The sequence below is a fragment of the Ursus americanus genome, chromosome 1 (genome assembly GCF_024610735.1).
Source record: "Ursus americanus isolate L20-20 chromosome 1, mUrsAme1.1.p, whole genome shotgun sequence".
In the NCBI taxonomy this organism is placed as follows: domain Eukaryota; kingdom Metazoa; phylum Chordata; class Mammalia; order Carnivora; family Ursidae; genus Ursus; species Ursus americanus.
The window spans coordinates 77,680,160-77,705,222 of record NC_142127.1 but is presented as its reverse complement, the minus strand read 5'-3'; the positions used below and the strand labels follow the sequence as shown (position 1 = coordinate 77,705,222).

The 25,063-nt window shown below is 39.0% G+C and overlaps 1 protein-coding gene across 6 annotated transcripts in view; it reads right to left on the bottom strand.

The window, feature by feature from the left end:
- PARD3B (par-3 family cell polarity regulator beta) overlaps positions 1-25,063 on the bottom strand; it is a 980,330-nt gene that overhangs the window by 858,233 nt on the left and 97,034 nt on the right. Inside the window, exon 1 of one of the 6 annotated variants that reach the window (XM_087862421.1) lies at positions 13,685-15,289. The exons of 4 other annotated variants lie outside the window; for them this stretch is intronic. The gene's annotated coding sequence lies outside the window, so the exon portion shown is untranslated. Of the gene's footprint in view, positions 1-13,684; positions 15,290-25,063 lie in introns of those variants that run through there. One more of the 6 variants, XM_045806558.2, reaches the window with a different exon arrangement.

Below are 25,063 nucleotides of genomic sequence, written 5' to 3'. Positions count from 1 at the left end.
TACTGACAAACATAAACCGCATAAACTTAAGCACGCTGAGGTCTCCAAGCAGTGGAGAGAGGAAAGCGGTTCGGAGCCACGGTCACCGGTAAGGCAGTGGAGATGCGGAAACAGTATGTGAACACCATGGCTATTCTGCCCCTAGTCATGAAGTACTCCGTTTGAAAATTAAAGGTCTTTGTTTAGAGGGTTTTTGTTTTTTTTGTTTTAAGGGAAAGCAAATTTCAGCTGGGGTTCACTCCCATGGGCTAGGGAGATGGCAAGGCCTTCAACAGCTCCATTTCTTGATGTATTCTTGTTCAGTGGGTGGGAAACACAAGCAAGGGGGAAATGGAAAAGTCAACAATCTACGCTAGGGTAATGGCTGTTAGAAAAGCTTAGCACTCCCATCTTGACGGTATCCTTTCCTGGGACATTCAAAAGAATGTGGGGGTGAGTGAGATGAGCGAGGAGCAAAGATTACTATTTAAGATAATAACTCAACAAAGATTGGACCAAAGAGGAACAGAGTGCCTAAAAGGTCATTGAACTGCCAGTTCTTAGGACTACTAGCCTGACCTAAGGGGATTCCTGACCTGCAGGAACAGCAGGGCAACTGGCTGGCAATGTTTCCCCACCCCCACCCCCATCCTCACCCCCCAGGAAAGCATTTACACTCAACCTCTAAAGCTATAAGGAAGTATCCCGGCTCTGGGAAGGAAGGAAATTAGGATTTAAAGTCATACTGAATTGCTCCTAAAGTTGTACGCCAATTTGAGGATTAATGGCTTCATTTTTGACATACTCCACAAAGCACGATTGCATGTTCTAGAAATTCATTCATTAATACTTTAAAGTTATACAGAATTAAGAGTAAACTACGTTTTGGTAGCATTTGGGGGGGGGGAATTATAAAGCATCAAGTAATTGTTATCATTAGCAGGAATTAATGAGTTACATTCTTTAAAGAAATAATAGGAGAAAACATTTCACGGGGTGATGATAGTGGTGGGGGCGCAAATCACTCAACACAAAAAGCAGCAACTTACTTAAGGGTTCAAAATTTAGTACTGACATGGTCACTTCAGAAATATACTTCTGTAACCTTATAGAACCCAGATCAGCACTTAACTAGATGTTGGCTTGATCTACTAATGATTTATTATACATTGTCTGAACTCCTTCCAGAACAGTATTGACATAAGAGTAAATTAGCATCTGTTTTTAAAAAGCATATATTTCTATGTCTTATTTATTTTCATACTACCCTCCAACTTTGCTTATTACCTGGCAAACTATAGGTATTCAATAAAATAACTATCTGTTTTAAATGTTTAATAACTGGTGAAGGGAAAGGAAGACCTTTCCCTTTAGGAGACTTAAAGCATCCAGTTGTTGCTTTTCTAAAAAATTCCAAAGACTGGTTGCAAGGAGATGGTTAATTGCAATAATCAACATGGTTGAAATGGAAACTATTGATTTCCTTCAGACGAAGGAAAACAAACAGGGGATGGAAATTTATAATTTAGAAGGTCCAATATACAAAAAAAAAAAAAAAAAAAAAATTTGTTGAATGGCATCTTTCCTAAGGGGAATAGATGAAAAGGAAGTACATTATCTAGAGACCTCACTGAGAACAATGGCAAGCACTTCACACCTCTTCCTTATTGAAGGAGCTTTAAGGTTGGATGTGAGTTATCTTGTAGGGGCTTTTTCAAGTAGAACCACATTGCTTTCAGGTCCCCACATAGAAAACGATTTAGCTCAGAATATTCCAACAGGAGAAAGAGAAAGGCATTAATGCCATAATTATATTATGTGGTAATAGTTGCCAGTTTATGCTTAGTGTGAAAAGGAATGTTGGCTTGAGTCTAGGCAGTTGTAATCTTTTTTGTACATAGTATCCATTGCTTAGAGAGACAGATTAATGTTATTTCGATGCCATTATTAAATAATGTATGAAAGTACTTAAGCTGATGATAAAATGGTCTCAACGCCACATTCCAACATGTAGGAAAGTCTAGACCATGGTGCAAACCACTGCCTGACTCATAAAAGGGTTCTGACTTGCACAGTATTTTTTTTCATTTTTATTGTTTGCTTGTTTTTTCACTCCCATGATATTTTAAAGATGGGAAATTCTGCATAGAAATCTGGTTTTCTAGCTCCTCTTGGGGGGGTGGAAACCATGAGCTGTCAAAAGTGGGCCTGCAATCCAGTGTAATCAGCTGGATTGGACATGATGCCGTACATGTGTGTGTGAACACACACACACACACACACACACACACACACACACGTACAGTGCATCCTCTCCACTTGGCCAGTCTCCACCACTCCCTACTGCGTTCATGCAGCCCACCTCATTCATTTTATTTCCCTGTCCAGCTCCTCTGGTGGTTGAGTTAAAAACCCCTGGCTGGCCAGCTGTTTCATATAGATTATCTCAGGGGATCCCTCTCATGAGTACCAGCTACCTAAAGTACAGGTTGAGATTACAGAAGCAAATGACTTCCTGAGGCTATTTTTGCGAGCCAAATATTAATTTAAGGGAAAATGCCACAATTGTCCAATTTTGTCAAGATTACTAGGATTTTTCCAATGGAGTAATAGAAAGTTAAAATCTCTACTATTGATTACTTTTCAGGTCAAGAGCATTTGATAACACTCAATAAAGCAGTAACATGTCTAAGAATGCAAAGTGGGGAGTTAGCATTTTCTGAGATCAGCATACCTATACTGCTACTACAGCCAGAGAATGCTAAAACACCGGAACAGTGTGATAGCTGGCCTGGCTACTTAAACTTTCAAGGACTAAGACATGTGCTATACATACCCCCAAAGAAATGGAACTAAGGTAGTGCACTTTAATATTGATAAGCTTTTCAGTGTTTGCAAAGATCATGAGGATTGATTGGGCACTTGACTATTTCTTTGCATAAGTTATTGGAAGAGAATAAAATACTCAAAAGAGACGTTGGTAGTAACAGATCATGCCCTGGAAATAAGAGTTGGGACCCTTAAATAGGACACATTTGTTGGAGCCTGGAGTCGTTTTTTGTTTTGTTTTGTTTCTTTTTTTAATACTAGAAGCTAACATAATGGAAATGAATGAAAATCACGTGAAACTCATGTGAGCTTTACCTGTCATTTCTAGAAATTTATTTCATGATGAAAATGGCATCTGTCAACCTCTGCTTAACCTGTGTTGAACTCTCCAAGGTTTGCAAGGGAAAAGAAAAAATTGTTGAATGCGTATTCTGGAAGTTACACAACATGGCTTCTTTTACCATTCCTTAGCTTTGAGGTAACTGGCAAAAAAGAATGGCCACTCATTTCCCAGGGGGCGTAGGGCTTGCATAGTGGCTACAAACAATGCAGAAGCTCCTAGAATTGTTTTGCTCAGGCTATTTCCTAAGACCAAGAGAGGTTTTAAAAACAAAGGCAATAATTATCCCTTTTATGGTCTTAAGTTGCAGAATCCAATAAGGTAAGAGGTTTAAGGGGAAAGTGAAAGAAAATGTATAAACCAACTTCATACCTACTACTCAAATATAAACTCATCATGTAAGGCAACTCTAGTTTGCCTGTTCCCTCCTGAGATAGTCTGACTTAAAGGATTTTAATAGGGTAGTTTCTTTTCTTTTCTTTTTAAGCTTTTAGTCTTCCAAGTATCTTAAAGGTCAAAATATAAAATTCTACACACCCCAAATGCAAAGCAGAAAATTAATGTCATCTAACCACCAGGAAAAAAAAAATGATCTGCCACAGTGAAGCACTTTAATAGCTGCACATTTGTCTTTCTTGGCCAGATAGATTTGGAACATGTCTAAGTAATCATTGTACCATCCACAGCTTCTAGGATGGGGCTTTGCACCTAGAGGTGTCAGTAAACATTTGAACATTCAAAAACTACAGACAATATGAAAATCAAATGTGTATTTATCAAAAAGCTCTTAATTTTTTTTTAATTTGTAAAAATTAAGTATTTTGAGCTCCTGGAAAATTTTAGATGCTTGCAACCAGGGCTTAGCAAAATGCATCAAAATCATGTCATAGAGACAAATTATGATCGTACTCTAAAAATTAGGAACAGTGAAGTGCTTTGATTCATTTTGCTATTTAAGTATAATCTTCAGACAACTATTCATGTCAGTGAGTAATCATGCTTTCATTTGTTTTGTGTCATTACTTGAACATGTATGATGGCCTATCAAAACCAAGACTTAAAAAAAAAAAAAGTCATCACATAGCCTTCCCAAATAGATCAACCAGTTCCAATTCTTTTCACAGTGCCTCAGTTTCTCCAGAAGGAAATAAGTTACGAATCATAGTTCTTACAGGTGGGAAACAAAGGTGAAGGGTGAACAAGTGTGAAATGATAAGGAACACACTTGGAGGAGTTTCCTCTTTCTCCTCCAGATCTCTAGACCCCTAGCAAGAGAAGCAAGGGACAGAGCAACGGGACCTAATATGTGGGCCAAATAGGAATATCTATCACTTGGCCTGTGACAATCACTTGACCTTGGTCCCCAAGACGCAGCCGTTCTAAAATCATTCATAAGACCAGGACACTGATGCTGGGTATTCAGAGACACCAACGACTCATGCTGTGACCTCAGAACTCTGCCTAGAACACAATAGCTCAAATGGCAGAGCAAGATGACATCGGAGCCACTACCATTAATCCTTTCAAGCTTATAGATTCTAACCATGAGGAGGAGGTGGTTAGGTAAAGGTTTGGTATTTAACCTCACTATCTGCACAGCCTCTCTGGTCAGCCCGTGTGAGAGAGTCTGTAAAATACTGACTGTTAGAAGGCAGGTCACACTGAGAAACAGTACGTGAAACATAACTTGAAGAAATGTAAAATTAAAAACAAGGACAGAGCTTGCAGAGAGGAACATGGGAAGAGGAGACCCTAGTTAGCAGTTCCACTTTGACCCGGGAAGGTGATTTGAGGACTGGGTGGGTCTCTTAACATTCTTAGGTGTTTTTTCATTTATAAAATGACTGACCAATGCTCTCCTCAGCCCTAAACCATTCAGACTGCCAACCATGGAGTAGAACTGAAAATGCTACCAGGAAGTGCCGTGCCACGAGCAAATTCGAAATTAAGTTGCTCAGACTGCACAAATGTACTTTTCATCTACATTCGCAGTATGTCCATGATCAAGGCCTTCTAACCACTTTGCCACCTCAAGGAAGCTTGATTACCCATTAAAGGCCTAATTCAAATGTCATTTCCTATGTGGTGCAATGATAGATTGATTGTAAAATTGGCCCAAATTAGCCCCCTTGGGATCCGCGGACTTTGCCATTCGACTTTGCAGCGCTTCTCATCAAAAAAGTGTATTGTATTTCCATTTCTTGTGAATACTGGCTAGCTCTGTGACTTGCTTCAGCCAACAGAATGCTGCAGAAATGACCAAGTACTAGTTATGAACCTAGAACTCAAAGGGTCTTGCGAACTTTTACTCAATTCTTGAAAGGTCACCTTGTTATGAGAAAAAGCCCAGACTAGCCTGTTGAAGAAGGAGAGACCACCAGAGATAAGTCTTCCCAGCAAAATCCATTCCACTCCTGCTTATACCCAACTGACCCCCTCATACCTGGAAGAGCCCAGTGAAGATCAACAGAGACATTCCCAACATGTAGCTGACTGTAGGCAAATGAGTAAACATAGCTGAAACCAGAACAGCCAAGCAGAACCAAGACCAGTAGGCAATGATAACTGCTCATTGTCATAAGCTGCTGAGTTTTGTGATGCTCTGTTATGCATTGTTTCCTAATACAGATGCATCTGCTGACCTTCATTAAGTCTCCGTAACGGATTTAACCACCTCTTCTGTGTGCCCACAGGAATGACCATACAACAGTTAATCACAGGCATGTGCTGGGTCATGATCCCAAGGACCGCTTTGTAATTATCTTCCTATCCCCTAACTCCTAATAGACTGCATACAGATGCTTAACACATGTTGAATAAAAATTAACAAGCAAAGGGATGCCTGGGTGGCTCAGTTGGTTAAGCATCTGCCTTTGGCTCAGGTCATATCCCAGGGTCCTGGGATCAAGTCCTGCATCAGGCTAACTGCTCAGCAGGGAGCCTGCTTCTCCCTCTGCCTGCCACTCCCTGTTTGTGCGTGCTCCTTCTCTCTCTCTCTCTCCCCTCCGACAAATAAAAAAATAAAATCTTTTTAAAAAATGAATAAGTGAAACATAATTTCTGAACATAAATAAGGAAAGGGTGCTTAAAACTTCTACTTGGGAAGCAGTAAGAGGAAAACACACCTGGGAATGCAGCAAGAGGTACAACTTGAGAGCAGACAAGAAGAATGAGAAAAAGCAAGGGATATAGTTAGGACACAGAAATTTCGGTAGTATCACATGACTTTAGGGCAAGATAGGAGTTCACTGAAGCCTTGGGCAATCTACAGTCTTTTTTTTTTTTTAAGATTTTATTTATTTATTTGACAGAGAGAGAGACAGCCAGCGAGAGAGGGAACACAAGCAGGGGGAGTCGGAGAGGAAGAAGCAGGCTCCTAGTGGAGGAGCCTGATGTGGGGCTCGATCCCAGAACGCTGGGATCACGCCCTGAGCCGAAGGCAGACGCTTAACGACTGAGCCACCCAGGCACCCCGAGCAATCTATAGTCCTGAATGTAAAAGTGATGCTTGAAGACAGAGAATTATCCAAGAGAAGAGATTTACTGGTATCTGAATAAGGAGCTTAGCTGCAGAACTATAGGAAGAATCAACCGCAAGAGGTCCATATTTCCAATAAATGAAATGCCCAGTCTCTGAAGTCATGAGGCTTCTCTTCCACTTTTAGGTAAGAGCCACAGTGAGTACAACCAAGAATAAAAGCAACAAATCTAATTATTTCAGAGGGAAAGAGGGTGTTGCTCTCTTCGGGCTGTTATTCCACAGCAGCGTATCTCAAGATTCTCTTGTGTCAGAGGGGTTACCAAGAGTTCTGGGTTTTGGGGGTTTTGTTTGTTTGTTTGTTTTTTAAGATTTTGTGTGTGTGTGTGTGTGTGTGAGAGAGAGAGAGAGAGAGAGAGAGAGAGTATGAGTAGGGGGAGGGGCAGAGGGAGAAGCAGACTCCCTGCTGAGCAGGGAGCCAGATACAGGACTCGATCCCAGAACCCCAGGATCATAACCTGAGCCGAAGGCAGACACCCAACCGACTGAGCCACTCAGGCCCCCAGGAGTTCTGTTCTGAATGTGTTGGACAGTCTGTTCAGTCCACTGGGGCTTTGAAAAATCTACCATTTCTTTAGTGGATAAACTTACCCCCACCAAGAAACTGGGCACTGTGTCCAGAAACTAACACAAAATGAAGGACTTACTCCTATTCAAATGTTAGGCTTCAAAATTAAAACTCCAAAAACAATAACAAAAATCTTATGACCAGGAAATCTGGGTGTCTCAGTCAGTTGAGCGTCTGCCTTCCACTCAAGTCGTGATCCCAGGGTCCTGGGATCGAGTCCCACCTCAGGCTCCTTGTTCAGTGGGAGCCTGCTTCTCCCCCTGCTTGTGCTCTCTCTCTCTCTGACAAATAAATAAAATCTTTAAAGAAAGAAAACATTTATGACCAACATTGATTTCTGGTTCCTTACAAATCACTTCCTTCAAAAGGCCCCTCTTAAAATCTGTACTTAAATGCAGTTATCTTTTATAGTTAATTCCCCATTATCCATGCTCCAGTGGAAAGTAAAACCCACTAGATGAATATAAAAAAAAAAAAAAAAAAAAAACAACACTGTCATAACCTGCATGGCGATGGACCTTCCTATTCATAGAAAGCCGAACGCTTCAAGTCAGCTAAGATGGCAGAATAACTTAAGGTCACTAAATTCAGCTTTATTCCCCAGCGCAGTCCTGCATTGTCAGGTGGCGCTCCAGGACTACCACCAACAAATACCCCAAAATAAATGCATGCACCCATGACACTAGGAGGAAATCCTTCTATTTATAGTTTCACCTCAAAGATAGAAACTAACCCTTTTAATTCAAGAACCTATATTAGGTTGCCATAACCCTTTCTTGCTTGGATGGTTCTCCCCCATCCAGGGAATCACCTTGCCTTCCTTATATGAAGAGAACTGGATGAGGGAGGAACCCATAAGTTAGCCCAAGAAGCAGGGCCTAGGCAAGCACTCACTTTTCTTTTCCAAGCTTTACATTTTGCAGGACCAGCCTCACATCAGGACTTGGCTGCAGAATGGGTAAAGAGGGCTGCATGATTTAAAAAAACAAAACAAAAAACAAAAAAACAAAATATACACACACACAACACAAAACTGGATCTTGAAAAGCAGTCAAGATGTGGGTAGCCCATAAAGATAGAAGAGAAATATTTATTGCAGTGGTTTTTAAACTGGGGTCTTTGGATGAGACCCAGGGTTTCATGAATCTCAGTAGGATTCAATACAAAACCATCCATGTATGCGCACATTCATAAATAGGCATATTCATCTGTGAGAGAATACATGGAGTCGCCATACTTTCTTCTCAGATTTAAGAACCAGAGCTTTATGAGGTCAAATTAGCCTCAAACATCAGGTTTCCTTGAATAAGTAATTCAATCTTTTTTTTTTTTTAAGATTGACTTAAAGCTGACATGGACTTTGAGATAGTATGCTAAGAATTTGGATGCCGTGTGAAGAAACACATCTGTCACAGATGTTTATCAAAATCACATAGTAGTCACACAACTAAACACACTGTTCATAATTTAAAAGCAGATGCAACTCCAAGTGTTAAGACTTTTTTGTTTTTGCCATAATAGCAACCCTTTTTCGTTTCTCATTGTTCCCCACACATCCATATCCATAGAGAAAAATGTAGCGACCCTTTTGGTGTGGAGGGGTAGTTTGAGACTCATACATCCAAAACGACAAAGTAGAGAAACACTTGTAATGAATGACACTATCGTTACAATTTTGAAGCTGTCTTAACAAAGGACCTGTATCCTAATTGCACTTAAAAACATCTTAAAACCCCTAAGATGACAAGAAGATCAATAAAACAATGGGCAAACAATACGAACAGACACGTAAAAGAACACATTCAATATCACTTGCCATCACAGGTACTGGCAAGGATGCTGAACAACTGGAACTCTCATAATGCTGCTGGGATGTGAAACGGTACAACCACTTTGGAAAAGGATTTAGCATTGTCTTATACAGCTAAATACACGCTTGCCATATGACCCAGAGTTTTCACTGCTAAGTACTTACCCAAGAGAAATGAAACACATGTCTAAAAATAAACTTGTACATGAACGTTCATAACACCTCTCTATTCATAACAGCAGAAAAAAACCTCTCTATTCATAACAGCAGAAAATCTGAAACTGAAATGTGGTACGTCCACAATGGAATGCTGCTGGTGAATTTACAGAAGTATATATACTATAGGAATACGTACATTTGTCAAAACTCTAAAAGTACATTTAAAATAGGTCCATTTTATTGTATGCAAATCAACCTAAATACATTTTATTTTTAAAATACTGTGATTATAAAGAAACGAGACTAAATTATCATAAACTAATGCATTAAGTACCTATAATTTATATGGTTGTGAATGTAATTCCAAAAATGCAAAACTGAGAACCAGAATTTTCTTAAAAAAGAAAATCACTCCTCTGAAGCTTAAAGATGTATACTTTTCCACAATTGTGTAGACCCCTTACCCAAAAACATGCAAAAATTCAAAATCCTTTCAAAAGGAAAATTCTGTGCACCTCATAATAATAAAAAACAAGCAAAGTAATGTGAAGACATAATTCAGGGTTATGTCATATGTGCTGGATCTTAGTACCAAATTTAGTATCTCCCTTAACTAACAGATCTTCTGCCTTCCTATCAGTTACATTATTTTTACTTTTTCGTGTTGTACAGCTCTTAAATGTTCTGGCATTCTCTCTCTTCAAAAAAAAAAAAAAACCCCATAATTTAGCACCACATATATATGGTATTTAATTACCCACTGTATATTCTATCCCTGCTCCTCTTAAAGTTCTAAAAATCACAGCTCTTAAGAACATTTAAATTCTATTTCTAAACTATGTCTTCAATTTACAATTGGGTATTACATATGATGATAGTGTAGCACTCTGGGTTAGAGACAGTACAATATGGCAATTTTTCTTCCAGTCCTATCTCCTATGACTCACATGAATCCAAAATTCTTCAGTGGATTAAAAATAACAAGATTGAAAATTCAATCTCCAAATATAACAGAGAATGTGTAAAACACAGAAAAAAAGATAAATTTTAATTAAAATTCTGATCATAAAATGCAAACAAACCACAAAGCGGGAGAATATATTGGTAACAGAGCAATATCCGGAGCACAGATATCTAGACTACGTAATGAATGTCTTTGAAAAAGGACAACCCCAAAACTCTTCAATAAAAACTTCACAGAAAAGGAGAAATAAATGCCAATACACAGGTGAAAAGAACGCTGTTGGTGATCAGGAAACATAAATAAAAACTACACGGAGATGCCATTCCACACCTAACCAAAAAGCAAAAGCAGGAACTAATAGTAAGGGGAGGAGGTGGACAAACCAGAACTCTGATGATGGAAATGTGAATTGGCACAACCAATTCGTAAAACTATTTTCGTTATCTGGTCAAGTTGATAACGAGGGTAAGTATGATCCACGCTTTGTCTGTACATTAAGGAAAACAGTCCACTTACCCACTGGGATCCCTGCGTAAGAATGTTCACTGTAACCTTGTTCACAAGAGCCCCAAAGTAGAAACAACACAAGCGATCAAAAGAACAGATAACTAGAATCTGTTAATGAGGGAATTTCATACAACTATGAGATTTCACACACGACAGCTCGTGCAATAGCACGGATGAATCTCACAATGTTGAACAAAAGCATTCAGACAAAAAACTGCATGAGGACATTCACTTAACGTTAAAAAAAAAAACAACATGTGAAACTAAACTGTTTAGAATTTTAGATTTAGGTAGCAAAGAGAAAGAAGGAATAAGAGTCACAAATTCAGGAGAGTGGTTTCATCTACATTAGGGGAAAAGGGTTTTAGCAGGGCCACTTGAGGAATTCTGGGATGCAGCCGACATTCCATTCTAGCATCCTTGAAGAAAAAGAGAAATGCTATCGCAGGCACACTTAATGGTAAAAGTCATTGAAAAAAACCATAAAAGAATCGACTACCCAGCAAACAAACATCGATCATGTTCTGCTGCCAAGGGAAGACAGCAAACAAGCATGATTGAAGTATTTTCTTCAGATGTTTTGGGAATTTGAAATTGCCCACCTTTGGTGTTTAGCGAGATGTATATGGCTCCACAGAGCCCAGTGAAATGACATGATCACTATTTTTGCATCTCATTAATAGTCATCATCTAATAAATACTTAGGTACTAACGTACTCGCACAAGAATGGACTATTAAGGTGAGTCTGAGGGAGTTAAGGCTAAAATTTGACTGCTGAGAGGCTGATAAACAGTAATATTTGCAACGCAAGTCTTAATTGGCCTGGAGGTGGAATACACAGGAAAGTTTCCTTGTATGATGTGTCATACTAAGCAAAAGCACAGCTTGTTGCTTAAGAAACCAATAAAGCCAAAAATGTCTTTTCCCCTTCACATCATTAGTGAGGTGCTTGAGGGAAAAAAGAGATATGAGTATTTCTCTGGAATAATCTCAGTTCTGAAAAGGATCAGTGAAAAAAGTCATTGTCTAGATTCCACATAGAACTGTCAATAGGCACACTTTATTTTTTTCTAATAAATTATTGTGCTCAAAGAATTGCATCATTTTTTTTTTTAAATATCAGAGAGTCTGGGGTTTTCCTGCTGCTCATTTAGTAGTTTAGCAAATACTGCCGAGACAATGAAGTAACAGCTTGCTTCATCCCAGCCTCAGTGACTGAGTATAGGTAATCTGCAAATACACATGACTTTCAATCATTTACATTCCCACAGCTTTCACATCAAATTAGAATTCTCCAGAATCCTGTTAAGAATCTAAAGGCACCAGCACTTCTGCATAAATCCTGCCTAAACCATCCAAGATTTCAAGATGTGGTCAAGTCACCCACTGTCACTGGCTATCTCTATCTTAGGGAAGCAGCAACAGAGGGCAGAAACATAATTTTTTTGGCTCCCAATCTTTAAAAAGGGAGTTCATATCTGCCATTTTATATTTATTTCCAAGTTCTTTGGAGAGGAGTATTTAGTTTTATAAAAATATATGGCAGATTTGGGGCACCTGGGTGGCTCAGTCGGTTAAGCATCCAACTCTTGGTTTCTGCTCAGGTCAGGATATCAGGGTTCTGGGATAGAACTCTAGCTCTGAGCAAAGAGACATCCTAGAGACATAATTTCAACTTCGGGGCAGGTGTAAGGTGGCTGTGCTTTAACGGGTAAACAAAGGTCACTCAGCAAGGAAAATCATCAGGGCATGCTGGGTGGGACGGGTTCTAGAACAGAGGCGTAGAGACAAAGACAAGCCCCCCGTGGAGGACCACCTACTCAACTGGTGGTACGAAGGTAAAGAATTCTTTCAAGAGGCATGAGCTGGATGAGTCTACCAGAACCCAGATGGGAAATATAGCACAGTGGGCCTTTGACTTCGTCTTCTAGGTCAGAATTGTTTTTGTTTTTATAGTCATATCCTTGGGTCAGCTCCAAGAGGGCTCGTAATCGGCCCTGACTTTCATGTAAAGATGTGTATATGTGAACTTTTGTTGGAGACGATGTCCAGAAGAATTTTCAGCTCCTAATCTGAACAAGCAGGCGATCAGCAGTATCCTTTACAACTTCTCTTAAGTTATATAAGGAGTCAAGTTTGCTGGAAGATAACTAGTTCTATTTTAGACATGCTGTATTGGAGGTGGCAGTGAAATATTGAAGCAATAATGTCCAGTACATGTGGAGATGAGGGATAAAGTCCAGGACAAGACTGCAGCATTCATTGTAGGGAGGGAAGAGCTGTATCCCTGAAATAGATGAACGAGTAAGATGAAATGGTACTATTCTCTAGAAGAATGCTGGGACAGTCTTTTCATCACACCAGAAAGAATATCTTTCTCAATCTCCAGATAAAAAGATTCCTGTTTTGACAGCTACAGCCTCATAGACATCCTTATGCTAATATTAACCATTGGCAGCAATCAGAAATTTCCCTAGTATCATGACGTACCAACTATAAAGAGTTTTCCATGTAATCTTGATGCTTATTTGGCAAGCTTCCCTGTGATGCTATCCATTTAATCACTAGGAAAAACATACATCATTAAATTCCTAGATATAGTTAATAAAAAGCAGTGCTATAACCAATTTTCAGTTTATGCAATGGCCTGGCAAAGCCTACCCATGATGATGCACTACTTGCATCCTCTTTTCACTGCTCTCTCCTCCTTTGGTCCAATGACTAAAGTCTGGGCTTTGGATGCCAGGGCCTAAGTATAGCAGAGACCAACGCACCAATATTTCAATAGGCACAAGCTTAGGGAGAATTCCACATAGCTCTCCAAGGAATATTATAAACCAATATTTGGTCAGGAGTCAGAGGAACAAACAGGCTGACAAAAGCCACACACACACACACACACACACACACACACACACACACACACACACAGAGTTCTCTCTACTAAAGCTCCATAGCTCACCTCAGGTTTATGTTTGCACCAACTTACTTTCTAAATAAGGCAGAGCATATCCTTTAGGCTCCAGGCTGGTTTTGTTTTTGTTGTTCTTGTTTTGTTTTTTTTTTTTCCCCAGGAAGTTTTAGGATTTCTTCTTCTCGATATTTCTAAACAGAAGAACATTAAATCTTTTTTTGTGAATATTCCTTTTGATTTAAAGTTTTCCATTTCAGGTTCTACAAGGAGCTGCCATCTCTAAAAGGAGAATTTTATTAGACATCAGTTTTGTTTTGAAGTACAATAGAAGCTGATTTCTTAGAAATTCAAGCATTGGAAAAATCATTGTGACAACTGGTACTAAGCACACTTATTTTCAGTATTCTAAATACTGGAATAGTTCCCAAAGAATGGATTTTATTGCTGTAATTACAAAGTAATGATAATTATATATGAAAGTGTTGTTAAACCAAGAGTATGAATTACAACCATGGTGTGTCCAAACACAACTGCAGGCCTGACATACAGAGTAAATAGATACTCAAAACCAGCTTCCTCTCCAAAAAAAGGACTACTAGGCATTATTTCTTACCTCAAACCAGTTTTTATTTACAACAAGCATGAACAACCACAAATATAACACTAACTTTGGTAGAAAATTTTTTCAAAAATCAAGATTAAAAACAAAACAAAACAACAACAACAAAAAAAAACAGATCAATGAAACAGGATTCAAAGCCCAGAAACAAACCCACAATTATATGGTCAATTAATCTTCAACAAAAGAGGAAAGAATATGCAATGGGAAAAAGACAGTCACATTAACAAATGGTATTGGGAAAACTGAACAGCTACTTGCAAAAGAATGAAACTAGGCCACATTCTTATACTATACACAAAAATAAACTCGAAACAGATTAAAGACCTAAATGTAAGACATGAAACCATAAAAATCCTAGAAGAGGGCACAGGCAGTAATTTCTCTGACATCAGCCATAGCAACATTTTTCTAGATATGTCTCCTGAGGCAAGAAAAATAAAAGCAAAATAAACTATTGGGACTGCATCAAAATAAAAAGCTTCTGTACAGCAAAGGAAACAATCAACAAAACTAAAAGGCAACTTACGGGATGGGAGAAGTTCTTCGCAAATGATATAATAAACGGTTAGTATTGAAAATATATAAATAACTTCTACAACACCAAAAAAAAACCCAATTAAAAAGTGGGCAGAAAACATGAACAGACATTTCTCCAAAGAAGACATCCAGATGGTCAACAGACACATGAAAAGATGCTCAACCATCACTCATCAGAGAAACGCAAAACAAAACTACAATGAGATATCATCTCACGCCTGTAAGAAGAGCTAAAATCAACAACACAAGAAACGAGTGTTGATGAGGATGTGGAGAAAAAGAAACCCTCGTGCACCTCTGGTAGGAATCCAAACTGGTGCAGCCACTCTGGAAAATAGTAGGAGGTTCCTCAAAAAGTTAAAAATTGAACTACCCTATGATCCAGCAATCCCACCACCAGGTATTTACCCAAAGAATACAAAACATTATTTCAAAAGGATACATACACCCATGTTCAGAGCAGCACTATCAACAACAGCCAAATTGTGGAAAGAGCCTAAATATTCATCAACTGACGAATGGATAAAGATGTGGTATACACACACACACACACACACACACACACACACACACACACACACACAATGGAATAGTATTCAGCCATAAAAAAGGAATGAAATCTTGCCTTTTGCAACACAGATGGAGATAGAGAATATAATACTAAGCGAAATAAACCAATCAGAGAAAGACAAATACTGTATGATTTCACTCATATGTGGAATTTAAGAAACAAAACAATGAACAAAGGAAAAAGACAGACAAACCAAGAAACAGATTAACTATAGCGAACTGATGGTTACCAGAGGGCAGGTGGGTGGGGGGAGGGGTGAAACAGGTGACGGGAATAAAAGAGTACGCTTAACCATGATGGGCACTGAGTAATGTATGGAATTACTGAATCACTACATTGTACACCTGAAACTAACATAACACTGTATGGTAACTATACTGGAATTAAAATTTAAAACTTCAATTTTTTTTTTTTAATAAAGTGCTTTTCAACCTAAGTGTGTATGTATCTCACCTATCCCCCTATTCCCTCACAGAAGCCCTTAGCTCCACCTGGACTCGTATAGTCATTATCCCCAAAACACATTTTGAAAATCGCTTCTTCCATTTTGAAGAAATGGTACCAGTCCTTAAGAGCCCTGTTCACCCCTTCTGCTGCCAGCTGTAGAGCTCTCTAGTCTCTGAAGTCCTGCTGCACTTAGCCCCTGCTGCCTTTTACTAGAATTTTAAATGCACTGTCTTCCTAGGTAACCTTTTTCTTAAAGAGTGCGGACCTCATGGTTCCTGCTTCCTCAGTTACCCCAGTACACCCAGCGCGGTGCCTCATGCTATACGGGTATGTAATATTTGCTGACTGCCTAAAATTCAAACACTCATCTTCATGTGGTACATTCGCTCAAAATGGGAGAGCTGGTGTATCGGTCAGGGTTCTGTCAAAAAGAGATGGCACACAGCAATGGCATCATTCAAGAGAATTTAACAAGGGCCTATTTATAAAACATATGGACAGGGTCCCCAGAAACCAAAAGGGGCAGTCCACCATGCCAGGTCTAGTAACAGCAAGAACTGGCCACTTGCTGAAGGGACAAGGAGAGAGAAAAGAATCCTGGAAAGGGTTCCCTGACAGGAGATGGGGTCAAGATATACACAGCCAACTGGGCAGGGAGGGAACGAGGATGCTGCTTACTCTGTCCGCTGTCTTTTGCCATATATCCTCCCCTCACTACACCTCCCACTGGCTGAACCGTTCTGGAAGCCAGGAGGCAGGGGAACCTGTTAATGCAGTCCAGGAGGATCACTGCCCTTGCCAGAACAAGGGTGGTGAGAAGGATAAGCAAGGAGGGGATCTGGAAGGACAAACAGAAGATACACAGCTGAGACGAGAGCGGCAGCGAGGCTGCAGGCAGTGGACGCGGGCAGCTTGACTTCTTACCTCCTGTTCACCACTTGAACCGCTCGAGTGTTGGTGTTCTCATCTGGTAAAGATAATTGTGCCAACCTTTAAAAAGTGCCATGGACAGAACTGGATTATATATGTGAAAGTACTTACCACACAGTACCCAGGACAGATTAAGTACTGAACAAAAGTTATGAATACCAATCGTAATAGTTATTTCCATCCTCGTTAAAATTATAGCTTCCTAAAAATTGTTTTGGATATTATGGTCTTCATCTAACAAGAACACCTAGAATATCTGATTTTTATGTTTTAGCCCACCTCCACTCTAAATGCCCATCTGAATCAGACTTGGATGTTAAGATTATGTTTGGCATGTTGCTGTCCAACCTCCACCCCACAGAGAAAAGATTTCTGCTAGTCAGCTGCCCCAGTCTCTGAACCCTAAGACCTGGTCCCTGAGTGCCCCCTGCCCAGACTAGCTAGAGTTCCCAGAATACTGTTGGCACCAATTTATCAGGGACAGCAGACTGGGATTTATTGGGATTTACAATTTACTGATCATAAAGTCAAGCACAGAAGAGTTAAAAAGAAATTTGTCCGAAGACGTATGGCTGAAGAGTACCCAAGTCAGGGCTAGGTAACTGGTCATGGGGAAACTCAAGGCCTAATAAAGAGGAGCCGACTGGGTCCTAGAATTAAATGATGATACTGTTAGCCTTGATGGAATCTGAAATTCTGCAAAACAGCCTGCTATGAATGATATATTCTCATTCCCATCAAGTTACAGATTGAGTATTGTAGATGAAAGCATTTGCAAGGAATACCTACAAAGCCTGGGGAATAATTAATGCATAATCATTAGAAGGCCAAAAGAAATCTTAGTATAGCATTTGATGGCATAGCCAATAGAATAATGAAATGGTTTAATGTTACATTCAACATGTCTATTTTCATTAGTATTCTGTAAAATGTTCTTACTATAGTCTTGAACCACTGACAGAAATACCACTTGCGAAGTCCAGTTTGCTCTAGATAACAAAATTACACTTAGCTAAAGCCAGTTTAAATATAGCAAGCAGTGATACTCCATGTATGAAAATAAGTCTACCACCTTGCAGAGCTAGATCCTGACTCTGGTTCTTTATCTTCACATAACCACATCCATTTAAACACTGACGTGCCTAATGACAATTACATAAAGTAGTAGACGCTATCTATGACATTATTTGAATAAACTAAGCAGGGTTGCAAAGCAGTGAAGGTTCTTTCCCAATTTGTTGAGGAATGGCACACTTCTATTTTTTTATATAGCTGACGCAGTGGCTCCTGACTATGAAATCCGGTTACAGCATCCTGAGTATACAAGTCATCATCTGTTCTTTATAAACGTAGAGACCACTGCTTGTTGCTTTTTAAATTTTCCCATAAGAAAATGCACAGCTTGATTGCTAGGGATCTCGCTTTTTCATTTTAAAAACCTAATCACAGGTTATTCCAGCTTAGAGACAGCTTCTTATCAGGGAGAATGCCAAAAAACTAGAAAATCTGCTTCAGTTTTACTCTGCCACCCTCCCTTACCACCACCTCTCCTGTCGGGGTCTTCACTGACCCCACATCACTTCTGCCCCACTGCAGTCAGCTGTTCCTTCTCCTTTCCAAAAGCCAATGGGCCCTCTCAAGAAGTGACCTGAACGGTTTTGAAGTTAAAAGAAAAAAATTTTTTTAGATTTTTTTTTTTTAATTTATGCATCTGAAAGAGAGAGAGCACAAGCAGGGAGGAGAGGCAGAGGGAGAGGGAGAAGCAGGCTCCCCGCTGAGCAGGAAGCCCACCGCGGGGCTGGATCCCAGGACCCTGGGGATCATGACCTGGGCCAAAGGCAGATGCTTAACTGACTGAGCCACCCACGTGCCCCTGAAGTTTAAAGAAAATTTTAAATGCAAAGAAACGAGCAACGTGCACGGTGGAGGACAACCAGTAAGGGAGAAACTATACAGAAGAGAAAACCGTAAGCAATTTGCTAAAGGTATCATCAACTCTTACAACCCTCATGGAAGGTTATTGAAGAATTTAAATCAAGAGTAATAAAGACAGTACCTGAACCTAGTTATTTTACTTCTGGGATTCTAAGGAAATAATCCAAAATATGAAAAACCTATGTGTGCAAAAATATTCATCCTGTTTACAATAGTAAAAACGTTAGAAATTAGCAAATGTCTAATAGGGAAACAATTCAACAGATTATGCGTATTTCTCAAATGTTATGCATCTTTAAATTGATGGTTATATTAAATCTGAAGTTATAGTAAATCTGGAAGGAAATATCATACACTGTTAATGGGACAGAAATACAGTACTTAAATATATTATTCAAAGTTTTATAAAGTAGTATATTCATCTTTACTAAGTTAGCAGGAGAACAAATAAACTTATTAAAATTTGCCATTCAGTGTCAGTTATAAATCCTATGGAAGGACATACAAAAATTTTTCTGTTATCATGAGTTTACTGGAGCCTGAGTCTGAAAGATAGAAAAAAAAATTTACTCTAGAACACTGACATATAAAAATTAATGTCGATGTGACAAGGTAGAAAAAATATTACTAAGTGAGTATGAAAGAGTAATGGATTTCCTTTATTTTCCAAAGTCTGGTAATATAATTCTTTTATTTCATACTAGAAATATTTAAAGATAACAATTTTTCACTGCCTACAGGGACAGAATTGTTAGTAAAATGCAAATGAACACTATGAATTTCTACGTGGAGAATGGTAAAGAGGTTTTAGAAGCCTAGGTTGCAGAAAGAAGGTCATTACCACTTGCAAGGATTGGCTAAAAGTGTTGAAAGGGGTAGAATATAGCTGTAAAATAACAAAGTGTGAGTTTTTAAAAAATTATCATTGACACATGGGAAGGAAAGTTAGAAAGTGAAGCACAAATAATCTAGCTAGAATAATCTAAGGCTATACAACTAGAGATAAGGCTTAATTCAGGGCCTTAAGAGCAAAAGATGGCAGGAAGGGAATAAAAACAGGGATCTTAAAGGCAGGGCCAAGCAAGCACAAGTACAGTAAAGAGATGTCATGCTGGTCACTTTTCTATTGGGATCAAGTGGGTAAACATGGCACCAAGATTTAAAAATAAGGCAAAACCCTGTTTGAGACTATAGAAAGAATAACTGGAAGGGGTAGGCTGGGAATTTGCCTTTGGAGTCTTAGCTAAGTCCGTTCTCTGAGCCAAATAAAGATGATAAGGAGCCTAGCAACACCAAGCATGTAATACTCATATCTGGATGACTAATTTGGCCTGTACTTGTCATTTGTTTCTATGTTATGAATGCAGAACTGTTAAGCTAGGTCCTATCAAAGGAAAGGTTATATACACACACAGAGGTACACCTCTGGGGTCTACAGTACTCCGTGACACCAGATAAGAGAAATGAGACATCAAAAATAAGAAACAGTCCTTGATGAAAAAGACCTATTGGCTTTGGTCCTTTCTATATCTAGTTTATTATAAATTAATTAAAAATATTTATATTTAAGCCAAACAAATATTTAAGCCATTAACTATTCACCTCAAGCCTACAAACATACACATTTAACTATAAAGAAGATCCATTAAAAAAGATAATTAGGAAGACTATCCTTTAGCAACTTAAAAAAAGAAAAATATGCCCTGCAAGAATAAACAAATCCCAACAAAAAAGTTAATCAAAAGTCCAGTGGTTCAAAGACTATCTCATTATTTTTTCATCAGATGGGAAAATGATTTCTATTATGATATATTAATAATTTACAAAGCATTTCCACATATATTATCTTCCATAAAAGGCTTGGAATGTAGATTATTACACCCTTTTTATAAGACAAGGAAACAAGCAATGGGTAAATCATCAGAGCCGGACCTCAATCCAGTGCCCCTTCTATTATTCTCTCTAGTTACTGGTCTTTAACAACTCCCTATAGTGAAATGACACATGAAACACTTCTCAGACATCCACCCCTCATTGATAGTAGGGGTGAAGTTCCTTGAAGTTCCTTTTCAACATGTAACCTCAAAACCTATGAACAAATCGGTAGTCTGTTAAGAAAGAACAGATAGCATTTTCAAACAAATCATGTCCATTTTCCAGGAAGCAAGATATGTTAGATAGGCTAGAGAAAAGAGATGCAAATATAAAATCAAGTAACACAATATAACCCTATATTAGAAATGCATAAACTCAAGAGGTACATACACGTGTGTGTGTGCGCGCGCGCGTATATTTTAGCTCTATCCACTGAAAAATCCTACACACAAGGACCAATCCAATAACAATCACCACTTCCAACACAATCATGGTTCTCAAGGTATTACTTCCCACTGAAATTCATGGACAACAGCTGATCCTGGCCTGGGGAAGGAAAGGTACAAGATGAGTCTAGAAAATTTTGTCATAGCAGAAAGCAAGGAAGTCTTCAAAGACAGTCAACCTGAAGGGGCTCCCACTGGCTAAAACATTAGGAAACTTAAGCAAGAAGAACAGTAACTGTTAAACCCAAACAGGTTTATATCCATGTGTTCATAAGAATACATATATTTGAGAAGGTACCTAGTCATTTCTAAGCAATCTAGGAACAAACCTATTTTTCTGAACTAGCGAAAAGTCAGAAAGAGCCAAACATTAAATTTGCCTTTCCCCTATAATCCTGTCCTATGGCTAAGCAAACAGTTGATGAAAATCTCTCATTATTACTATTCCAACTAAAAAACGAAGAATGGAATATCACTATTTTGCAAACTCAGTAAAATAATTCTAGCCAATGATCATCTATAGCCACTAACACCAAAGAGAAAAATAACTACATTGTGTGATTCCTGGAGTATACAAAACAGCTATGAAATGTTCCTTCCCCCCTCCACCACCAAAAAAGTTTGACTGACCTTCTAGATCTAAAAATAAATTTAAGGAAACAGACCAGGAAAACATGTTGACCACCACCTTGAATGCACTCTGCAAAACACAGACTAGAGAACAACAGAGAACAAACGATCCTATTTCTTCAACAAATAAATAGCAAGAACAAAAAGAAGAGGGAGGGAGGGCTATACATGGAGGATGAATCAAACGCATTGTGTGGGCCTTGTTTGAATCCTGACTCAAGAAAAACCGTAAAGACATAGGTATGAGACACCCGCTGAAATTTAAACCTTGAATTATCAATTGGGTAGGACATGGCATTATTTTTTTTTTTTAAGAATCCTCTTTTTTTTTTTTTTTGAGATACATACAGAAATATTTATGAACAAAAGAGGACATCTGAGATTTGCTTCAAAATACTCAAAGGATACTGGGGCATGGGTTTCCTACTCAAGCAAACTCAGGAAGAGACTATGATCCTTGCAGGATGAGCAGGGATATGTTGCCCTCTTATGGACTCGCTTTGATGTTTGAAACTTACCATAACTAAAAAAATATACTTTGTCAAAAACTCCTCCAGCTCCTGTCAGTATCTATTTATCCTTGTTTCTAAACTTAGCAGAAATAAAACCCTCTTGCACGGAGGGCTTTTATTTTTAATGTGGTCATCAATTTTATCTCCAAAATGAAGAACTTAATACATTTTCTTAAACAAAAACATAAAATATCAATGTAAGTATGAACATTAGTAGGAAACTTCCTAACACACAACATTTACGCTCAAATATGATCCTTCCCCCAAGAAAATAAAAATCATAACCACGTGCTGAAAGATATATATATGCAAAGCATGAAAATTTTGAGGAAACCTACAATATGAGGAACAAAGGCTTATAAAAATGTAGTTTTTTACCAAAACCAAGATATCTATATGTAGGATGAGACTGACAAAGATGTTAGAAAACACAAATCTCCCCAATATCTTCCCATTACTTCTTTTCTATAAAACTTGCCATTCAAATCATTCATATGTTTCTAAAATTCTTCAAAGTTCCATAAGCATAAAGCTCAATGCATTTTTAAAAGATTTTATTTATTTGAGAGAGAGCAAGCATGAGTGGGGAGGGGCAGAGGTAGAGGGAGAAGCAGACTCTCCACTGAGCAAGGAGCCAGACACGGGGCTTGATGCCAGGACCTGAGATCATGTCCTGAGCTGAAGTCAGACACTTAACCCACTGAGCCACCCAGGTGCCTCCAACTCTTTATTCTTTTTTTTAAAGATTTTATTTATTTATTCGACAGAGATAGAGACAGCCTGCGAGAGAGGGAACACAAGCAGGAGAAGTGGGAGAGGAAGAAGCAGGCTCATAGCGGAGGAGCCTGATGTGGGGCTCGATCCCATAACACCGGGATCACGCCCTGAGCCGAAGGCAGACGCTTAACTGCTGTGCCACCCAGGCGCCCCCCAACTCATTTTTTAAACCACTCCTTCACACCCCCTACAATATGCTTACATTATAATTATGCACACGCAAACCCCACTACCCTTGTTTGCCATTACTGCATTTCCTTATAAGCACAGCTGCTAATACTATCTAAGGTAGTTAATAAAAGCTAGTTTGGGGGGCACCTGGGTGGCTCAGTCCTTAAGCGTCTGCCTTTTTCTCAGGTCACGATCCCAGGGTCCTAGGATCTAGCCCCGTGTCGGGCTCCCTGCTTGGCAGGGAGCTTTCTTCTCCCTCTCCCACTCCCCCTGCTTGTGTTCCCTCTCTGTCTGTCAAATAAATAAAATCTTTAAAGAAAAAAAAAAAAAAACGCCAGTTTGGGTTAGACTGACAATCCTACTAACATAAGAGGATAGAGAACACTAGATGGGATCTAGTTTATATGGTCTACACTGATCATGACCTCAAGAAGTTAAGCTCTCATTTTAAGGCACTGAAAGGTAAACAGAGTCACAGAATTCCTTATTTTGGCTGCACCAGAAACTAGCAGCTACTATATTCTAGATCCATAACTCCATTCTCAACTTTGGAGACATCTTACGAAACATAATGCTACACACACATCAAGAATTTGGCATATTTCTTAAACATCTTGACCCAACCAGGGAAAAGTCTACAGTGTTTGGTATAGAACTTTATAAGAAATAAGGGATACCTTAGTATGTTCTTTTTAGAGAAAACTTTCAGTAAGATATTAGCTTAATCCAAAACAGTATAGAATTCAAAATCTGTACTGCTCAGTGTCACACATTGAACATACTACTACTTACATTAGCGAGAGGTAGTGAGATTTAACGCTATTTCACATCAAGTGCTTAGAATGGAGTCCGTCCCAGAGGGACACTGAGCAGGTGTCAGATCTCCTCCTAGCATGGCTGGAGTCACCACTACTGGGGAAACCAGTGACAAACAAGAACAAGAGGATGTAAAAGGTACAGAAATAACACAGAGGAGGGAGAAAAGTTCATCCACTGACAGTTAATTCTGAAGGAAAGGAAGGAGCAATCGTGGCTTGATTGTTGCTATGCCGCCTGTACAAGGTTTTGAAAGATGACTGAATTTAGGAGCGTGCTTCCAATCAAAAGCAAGAACATAAGCAAAGAGCAGAAAGTAAGATGATTTGCACAAACAGAAAAGCAAGTCATTTCTAAAGAAGCAGGCGATGAAAAAAAAATGTAAAACAGTAGGCAGGGGGCAAATTTCTAATTCTTGGAAAGCTAATTTTGTTGTTGCTCTTATTCACAGATTTTCAAAGGACATCATCTCTCCACTTGAAGTTCTCTACAGGATTTCAAAGTCATTATTCTATTCTTTTCTTCTGGCTGAGATCTCTTTGAGCAGCTACAAGTTTGATCATCTCTTTTGTTCTTCTGTAAAAGCTTTGGAGACTATCCAACTTCATGAGGTCTTCTTGAAGCAAGTTTAGGCAATGGGATGTACATCCGGTTGGAACTGTATATGGATATTTACCACTTATCACTCCCCCAAGCACTTCCAAGTAAATATACGGTCAGGCAAATACGTAACCATCCTTATAGACATTTTACGACTGCTATACTCTGAAGGAGGTCTGCTTCCCCACCTCCAACCCATCTCTACTATAATAAAGAAACAGTTTTAAAACAATCACAAGGGGCACCTGGCTGGCTCAGTCCATGGACCATGTGACTCTTGATCTCAGGGTCATGAGTTCGAGCCCCACATTGGGTACAGAGATTACGTAAATAAATAAGCAACTTTAAAAAGAATATCTTCTTTCTCCACACAAATTTGTTTGGTCAAAACATCAAGACACAGGCTTCAATTATTTCCTATCCACAAATAACACTACTGAAGCCCATTTCAAACTTTTAAAGAACAGTTTTCAAAGGCAGTCTCTTGGGCACCTGGGTGGCTCGATTGGTTAAGGGTCTGCCTTCAGCTCAGGTCATTATCCCAGAGTCCTGGGATCTAGTCCCAAGTCAGGCTCCCTGTTCAGC